Below are 8,965 nucleotides of genomic sequence, written 5' to 3'. Positions count from 1 at the left end.
TCCGTGCTGAGTGTGATATTACTGGTCTCTGTGCTGTGTGATATTACTGGTCTCTGTGCTGTGTGATATTACTGGTCTCTTTGCTGTGTGATATTACTGGTCTCTGTGCTGTGTGATATTACTGGTCTCTGTGCTGTGTGATATTACTGGTCTCTTTGCTGTGTGACATCACTGACCTCTGTGCTGTATGTTATATTACTGGTCTCCGTGCTGAGTGTGATATTACTGGTCACTGTGCTGTATTATATTATTGGTCTCTGTCCTGTGTGTGATATTACTGGTCTCTGTGCTGTGTGTGATATTACTGGTCTCTGTGCTCAGTGTGATATTACTGGTCTCTGTCCTGTGTGTGATATTACTGGTCTCTGTGCTGTGTGTGATATTACTGGTCTCTGTCCTGTGTGTGATATTACTGGTCTCTGTGCTGAGTGTGATATTACTGGTCTCTGTGCTGTGTGTGATATTACTGGTCTCTGTGCTGAGTGTGATATTACTGGTCTCTGTCCTGTGTGTGATATTACTGGTCTCTGTGCTGTGTGTGATATTACTGGTCTCTGTGCTGTGTGTGATATTACTGGTCTCCGTGCTGAGTGTGATGTTACTTGTCCCTGTGCTGTATTATATTATTGGTCTCTGTCCTGTGTGTGATATTACTGGTCACTGTGCTGTGTGTAATATTGCAGGTATCTGCTGTGTGTAATATTACTGGTCTCTGTGAGAATATTTGCTCAACTGATACCTCGGATAGGGGGCTGTTATTTTATGAGGAATGTGACAATGGTTAGGATCATAGGAATTAGGAGCAGAAGTAGACAAATTTAGCCCTTCAAGCCTGCTGCGCCATTCAATCAGTTCAAGGCTGACCTCTCCCTGGTCCCAAATCCACCTCCCCACATGTCCCACTGATCCCCTTATCCCTTTTTCTTATTCGAAATATATCTATCTCCTTCTTGAAACCATTCAGTGATTCAGACTCCACCGCACTACGGAGCAGCGAGTTCCAGAAATTCAGCACCGGCGAGAAGTAGTTCCTCCTCATCTCAGTTTTAAATCTATCGCCTTTCAACCCAAGACCAAAGATGTGCATGTTTGGTACATTGCCCCTTTGTGTCCTGGGATGCTTGGTTCGAGGGATTAACAGGGTAAATGTGTGGCATTACAGAGATTGAGTCTTTGTCGAATTGATGTCAGTGCAGACTCAATGGGCCAAAAAGCCTCTTTCTGCACTTTAGGGATTCTATGATTCTATACCCGTGACATCTTGTTCTCGATTCCCCCACAGGGGAAACATTTGGTCTACATTTACTTCATCAATCCTTTTTAAAATGTTATATACCTTAATCAGATCCCCTCTCATCCTTCTAAACTTCAGCGAGTTTAAGCCCACACTGTTTAATCTCTCCCCATACGTCAACCTCTTCATCCCCGGAATCAATCTAGGTTGGAGTTGTATCCATTGGAGTTTTGAAGAATGAGACGTGATCTTCTTGAAACATTTCAGATCCTGTGGAGACTTGACAGGGTGAATGCTGACAGGATGTTTCCCTTTTGGGAGAGACTAACATTCAGAGACACAGTTTTAAAAATAAAGGTTCTCCAGTTTAAGACGGAGATTAGAAGAATTTTTTCTCTGAGAGTTGTGAATCATTGTATCTCTATTTCCCAGGCAGCACAGGGAGGCAGGGTCATTGAATATTTTTAAGGCAGGGGTAGATATGTTCTTGACTGACAACCAGGGAGAAGGTTGCCAGTGGATCGGCAGGAAAGTGGGGTTGAAGTTCCAATCAGATCAGCCATGATCTTATTGAATGGTGGAACAGGCTCGAGGGGCTGAATGGCCTATTCCTCGTTTATATGTTCGTATGTATTGCTTATCTGATCCCAGGTGCTGTGTGGTCACTAACTAAATGTCCAACTTTTCTCTTGTTTACAGGGAAATCAAGAAAAGGTACGAGACCCGAATTGCTGCTTAGTTTTATTTGTGTTTGCCACTGCTGGGTGTGTAAGCTGCTACAACTTCACTCTTACTCGATTAACTTAAATTATAATGTCACCATGTTTTGGGGCAAAAAGAAAGATATCTTTTGTAGTTATGAGCAGCAGCCTAAATATCCCTTGACAAAATGACACAATTTTCCCCCTCGGGGATTCCCTGATGAAGGCAGCCCTGGCAGACGGTTTGTGAGCTGTTGTGTGTTTGTCCTGTCGATCCCGTCTTCCAGTGGTTTGAAGGAGGCTCTTGAATCTGAAAACAGTAATATCTCACAATTAGCTATTAGTGAGGTGCTCGTGATGTTGGGCATCCATGATTTCCATGGTTACCTTTCACCTTCCAAGGGAGAACAAAGCACCTCTTTCCTCTCCACCTTGTTTGCCCGCTGCTGCTGCTTTTGATGCACTGTGCAAGAGTTTTTGATTTGATTTGTTATTGTCACCTGCATTAGCATGGAGTGAAAAGTATTGTTTCGCGTGCCCTATACAGACAAAGCATACCATTCATAGAGAAGGAAAGGACAGAGTACAGAATGTAGTGTTACAATCATAGCCAGGGTGTAGAGAAATATCAATTTAATATCAAGTAGGTCCATTCAAAAGTCTGATGGCAGCAGGGAAGAAGCTGCACTTCAGTTGATTGGTACGTGACCTCAGACTTTTTTTATCATCTTCCTCACGGAAGAAGGTTGAAGTAAGTCCAGGGTGCGTGGGGTCCTTGATTATGCTGGCTGCTTTTCCGAGGCAGCAGGAAGTGTTGACAGAGTCAATGGATGGGAAGCTGTTTTGCATGATGGACTGGGCTTCGTTCATGGCACTTTGAAGTTTTTGCTGTCAAAGAGTGGCTGTGGGATAAGAGGATGGGACTTTGTTCGGTCTTGTCCCACACAGCTGATTGTTAAATAGATCTCTGTGTCCCAATAGTACACATCACATCTTGTATGCTGCAATATGTCAGCCATGCCTCAGTTGGTCGCACTGGTGTCTCTGAATCATGAGGTTTTGTGTTCAAATCCTACCCCCAGGTTTGAGAAGTCAAAGCCAGTGTTCCAGTACAGTACTGTCGGAGGTGCCGACAAATGTGTCTTCTAACAACCAAATTTAAGATATCAGTCGAACTCATCACATGGCAGCAAAGTGGCACAGTGGTTAGCACACAGTGCTAGGGACCCGGGTTCAATTCTGGCCTTGGGTCCGTGTGGAGTTTACACGTTTTCTGTATCTGTGTGGGTTTACTTTGGGTGCTCTGGTTTCCTCCCACACTCTAAAGGTAGGCAGATTGGTGGATAGGCCATGCTAAATTGCCCCTTAAGTGTCCAAAGATGTGTAGGTTAGGTGGATTGACCATGATAAATGCTCGGATAGGGTGGGGGTGTGCCTGGGTAAAATGCTCTTTCAGAAAGTTGGTGCAGACGCAATGGGCTGAATGGCTTCCTTCGGCACTGTAGGTATTCTATGATTTGCACTCACTAGAAGCAACACAGTCATATACAGGGAGCCTGTGTCTGTGAACAAAAGGAATATGCTCAGGCCTTGCTCCTTTTTGAATTACCCATAAGCTTGGGGAGCCTATCGTTCCTCTTTGCTTTCTCCATGGCAACTCCTTAGCCAATAAGAGCCGACTTGTCAACCTTTTTCCTGTGGTATAAATTGTTTTGATTGTTTTAAATTTGGGCTCTGTGTTTGTCCTGATGAGTGGGAGATAAAAAGTTTCAGCAGCATGTCTCTCTTTACACCAATATTCAAATTGCAGTGGGTTTTTGTGACAAAGATTATGCACAGGATTGCAGAAAGGTAGAAGTGCATCTTTTCACTTCCCATTACTCTCTCCCTGTCTCTCTCTCTCTCTCTGAGACAACATCACTCTCTGAAGTCCAAATAAATAGGTATAAATAAAATAGACCCCCTATGAAACTGCCACACAAAATGTGATTCTATTCCTGACCCAGCTGAAATTGTTTGGAAAAACAAAAGAGGATAAAATCTAATAGACATTTTACTTTAACTGTGAATCATCAATGAGACAAATGAAAATCAGTTACTTTGTAAGTTCTTTCTAACTGGGAAAATTTCCAAAACAGACCGGATCAGCAGATACTCTTCAAATGTGAAGAAGAATCAAGTGGATCCCTTGAAGAGTATCGAGGTTGTTGGAGTAGAGTTAAGAGAGAAATCAGGAGGGCAAAAAGAGGACATGAGATTGCTTTGGCAGATAAGGCGAAGGAGAATCCAAAGAGCTTCTACAAATACATAAAAGGGCAAAAGAGTAACTAGGGAGAGAGTAGGGCCTCTTGAGGATGAACAAGATCATCGATGTGCGGATCCACAAGAGATGGGTGAGATCTTAAATGAATATTTCTCATCAGTATTTGAGAAAGGCATGGATGTTAGGGAACTTGGGGAAATAAACAGTGATGTCTTGAGGGGAGAGGAGGAGGTGCTGGATGTCTTAAAGTGCATCAAGATAGATAAATCCCCGGGATGTTGTGGGAGGCTAGGGAGGAAATTGCAGGTCCCCTAGCAGAGATATTTGAATCATCGACAGCCACAAGTGAAGTCCCTGAAGATTGGAGGGTGGCAAATGTTGTGCTTTTGTTTAAGAAGGGCTGCAGGGAAAAGCCTGGGAACTACAGACCGGTGAGCCTAACGTCTCTAATGGTTATGTTGTTAGAAAGGATCCTGTGAGGCAGGATCTACAGGCATTTAGAGAGGCAAGGTCTGACTTAGGACAGTCAGCATGGCTTTTGTGAGTGGAAAATCATGTCTCATGAATTTGATTGAGTTTTTTAAAGGGGTAACCAAAAAAGGTAGATGAGGACAGTGCAGTCGACATTGTCTACATGACTTTAGCAAGGCCTTTGGCAAGGTATCGCATGGTAGGTTGTTGCATGAGGTTAAATCTCACGGGATCCAGGTGAAGTAGCCAATTGGATACAAAATTGTCTTGATGACAGAAGACAGAGGGTGGTTGTAGAGAGTTGTTTTTCAAACTGGAGACCTGTGACCAGCAGTGTGCCTTCGGGATCGGTGCTGGGTCCACTGTTATTTGTTGTTCTGTTAATGATTTGGATGAGAATTTAGGAAGTATGATTAGTAAATTTGCAGATGACACCAAGATTGGTGGCATAGTGGACCATAAAGAAAGTTATCTCGGATTGCAACAATGGGGCCAGTGGGCTGATGAAAGGCAGATGGAGCTAAATTTAGATAAATGCCAGGTGGTAGATCGAACCAGGGCAGGACTTGCTCAGTTAATGGTAGGGCGTTGGGGAGAGTTACAGAACAAAGAGATCCAGGGGTACAGGTTCATAGCCCCTTGAAAGTGGAGTCACAGGTGGACAGAGTGGTGAAGAAGGCATTCGGCACGCTTGGTTTCATTGGTCAGAACATTGAATACAGGAGTTGGGACGTCTTGTTGAAGTTGTACAAGACATTCGTAAGGCCACACTTGGAATATTGTGTACATTTCAGATAACCCTGTTTTAGAAAGGATATTATTAAACTAGAAAGAGTGCAGAAAAGATTTACTAAAATGCTACCGGGACTTGATGGTTTGAGTTATAAGGAGAGGCTGGATAGACTGGGACCTTTTTCCCTGGAGAGTATGAGACTTGGGGGTGATCTTATCGAGGTCTATAAAATAATGAGGGGCATAGATCAGGTAGATAGTCAACATCTTTTCCCAAAGGTAGGGGAGTCTAAAATTAGAAGGTATGGTTTTAAGGGGAGAGATACAAAAGGGTCCAATTTTTTCACACACAGGGTGGTGAGTGTCTGGAACAAGCTACCTGAGGTCGTCGTAGAGGCGGGTACAATTTTGTCTTTTAAAAAGCATTTAGACAGTTACATGAGTAAGATGGGTATAGAGGGATATGGGCCAAATGCAGGCAATTAGGACTAGCTTAATGATAAAAACCGGGTGGCATGGACAAGTTGGGCCGAAGGGCCTGTTTCTATGCTGTAAACCTTTATGACTCTAACAGTCACGGTTTGTGGGTTAGTGAGGAATCGTGCCAGCTGAGTCAATGTTTATATTCTTGTTGCTGCAATTGACATCAATCAGAAGGCAAGTACAGGGAGAAGTTGCTCAGTTTTAGAAAACAACCTGTGAAGTGCTTTCTTTTGGTTGAAGTTCATTCTTTTGATTTAATTTTGTCTTGCAAATTCTCTCCAGGAACATCCTCGCACTCCAAGGGGATTCGTAGAAAAGGTAAATGTCACGACCTGGAGAGAGTGGGATAGATTTTTGTTTCTGCACATGGTCACATGTTCTGCAATGGGATATTGTATTACGGGTGGAGTTCTGTGATGGGATGCTGTATTAAGGAGGGAATTCTGTAATGTAATGCTGTATTACAGGTGGAAGTCTGTAATGGAATGTTGTGTTACAGGTGGGGTTCTGTAACATAATGCTATATTATGGTTGGAGTTCATAGAGTCATAGAGGCCCTTTGGCCCAACTTGTCCATGCCACCCTTTTTTTGAAACCCATAAGCTAATCCCAATTGCCTGCATTTGGCCCATATCCCTCTATACCCATCGTACCCATGTAACTATCTAAATGCTTTTTAAAAGACAAAATTGTACCCGCCTCTACCCCTCTACTCTGGCAGCTTGTTCCAGACACTCACCACCCTCTGTGTGAAAAGATTGCCCCTCTGGACACTTTTGTATCTCTCCCTCTCACCTTAAACCTATGCCCTCTAGTTTTAGACTCCCCTACCTTTGGGAAAAAATATTGACGATCTAGCTGATCTCTAATTTTTTTCGTGCAAATTTACTAACTATGCCTCCTATGTTCTCATCCAAATTATTTTATAGACCTCTATAAGATCACCCCTTAGCCTCCTACGCTCCAGAGAAAAAGGTCCCAGTCTATCCAGCCTCCTTATAACTCAATCCATCAAGTCCTGGTAGTATCCTAGTAAATCTTTTTTACACTCTTTCTAGTTTAATAATATCCTTTCTATAATAGGGTGACCAGAACTGTACACAGTATTCCAAGTGTGGCCTTACCAATGTCTTATACAACTTCAACAAGACGTCCCAACTCCTGTATTCAATGTTCTGACCGATGAAACCAAGCATGCCGAATGCCTTCTTCACCACTCTGTCCACCTGTGACTCTACTTTCAAGGAGCTATGAACCTGTACCCCTAGATCTCTTTGTTCTGTAACTCTCCCCAACGCCCTACCATTAACTGAGTAAGTCCTGCCCTGGTTCAATCTACCAAAATGCATCACCTCGCATTTGTGTAAATTAAACTCCATCTGCCATTCATCAGCCCACTGGCCCAATTGATCAAGATCCTGTTGCAATTGGAGATTTTTTTTTCGTGCAAATTTACTAACTATGCCTCCTATGTTCTCATCCAAATCATTAATATAAATGACAATTGCATCCCACAATGGCAGTTCTGTAATTGGATGTTGTTCTGTGGTTGGAGTTCTGTCATGGGTTGTGGTATTATGGGTTGGGCTCTGTAATGGAATGTTGTTATTACAGGTGGGGTTCTGTAATGGAATGCTGTATTATGGGTGGGGTTCAGTAATTGAATGCTGTACTATGGTTGGGGTTCTGTAATGGGTTGTGGTATTTCAGGTGGGGTTCTATAATGGGAAGCTGTACTGCAGTTGGGGTTCTGTAATTGAATGTTGTATTACGGGTTGGATTGTGTAATGGGATGCTGTAGTTTTATAACAGGATGGTGTCTTACAGGCTCCGGGGAACTTGGATCCCATTTTCTCAATATTCAGTGAATTAACTCTTCTTTTACTTTAATGTAATATCAGATACATTGGACCTTGTGATTTAGGGATATAGACTTTGTGCCTCTGAACCTCCGTTGTAAACAATTTCTAAAATATCAATATGATTGTTGAGAGCACCAACTTTTCAAAGTTCAATCTGAATTTAACATCTGCGTGGGTCGTGCAAAGTAACAGCTTACCATTCCCCGTTCAAATCTTTCTGCTGCTGCCAGGGAGTTTTACAGGTGGAAGAGTTTCCAGAACTCAGCTTGGGTTGAATGATATAAAATGGCCTGCGGCAGAAAGACTGAGACGCTGGGGTATTTTGTACATTGAGAGGAAGTCACTCATATAACTTTGAGAAGAGTTTGGCTGAGGGAATAGGGTTTGATTGAGCTTCCTATTCAGCAGTTTTCTGTAAATGGCCAACAAGTGGGCTTCAGAGCTTCTGCCGGCCTGGCCTTTGATCTTGGAAATGTCCCCCCTCTCTACCGTGTGGGAGTTGTTGACTCATGCGTGTTTACTGGCCCCCGAGCAGCCCATGAATATTTACTCTGGTTTCGATTAACACCAGCTGGAAGTCTGGAATTCTTGCCAGCCTGGGGTTTGCAGATTTAAACGCAGATGGAATCTGTTTACAACAGCTTTCGATGCTGCTCACTGCCACAGTCACAGCCTTTACTCAATGGCTGATTCTCCAGATACTCTGACCCTTACTCAACTCCCTTCACTCCTGGGGTTCAGACCCTTTGGTCTTGGGCTGAGCAATATTCTCACTGAGACCATTTTCTACACCAATATAGTGGTGGTGTAGTGGTGGTATTGTCACTGGATCACTAATCGAGAGGCCGAGGCTAATGCTCTGTGGACATGGGTTCAAATCCCACAATGGCAGCTCATGAAATCTGGAAAATAATACTTGTCTCAGTTTTGGCGACCATTAAACCATCATCAATTGTTGTAAAAATCCATCTGGTTCACTAATATCCTTTAGGAAAGGAAATCTGCCATCCTTATCCAGTATGGCCCTCCATGTAACTCCAGATGCACAGTAATATAGTTGACTCTTAACTGCCCTCAGAAATGTCTGAGGGAGACATTAGTTCAAGAGCAGTTAAGGGTAGGCTGGCTAAGATCAAGTGTCAGATCTAGCCCAAGATTGGATGCAATGTCAATTTGGATCCTGTTTGTCTCTCGTGGGGCCAAGAATTGGATTCAGCAA

The 8,965-nt window shown here is 43.2% G+C and overlaps 1 protein-coding gene across 1 annotated transcript in view; it reads left to right on the top strand.

Moving 5' to 3' along the window:
* The first annotated feature begins 6,119 nt into the window (after nt 1-6,119).
* The window catches only part of LOC144506341 (pleckstrin homology-like domain family B member 1), a 30,920-nt gene continuing 28,074 nt past the window's right edge, over nt 6,120-8,965 (top strand). The window contains exon 1 of the mRNA XM_078232314.1: nt 6,120-6,202. The gene's annotated coding sequence lies outside the window, so the exon portion shown is untranslated. The remainder of the gene's footprint in view (nt 6,203-8,965) is intronic.

Source organism: Mustelus asterias, chromosome 17 (genome assembly GCF_964213995.1).
Source record: "Mustelus asterias chromosome 17, sMusAst1.hap1.1, whole genome shotgun sequence".
Taxonomy (NCBI): Eukaryota; Metazoa; Chordata; class Chondrichthyes; order Carcharhiniformes; family Triakidae; genus Mustelus; species Mustelus asterias.
This window is presented reverse-complemented; position numbering and strand designations above follow the sequence as displayed.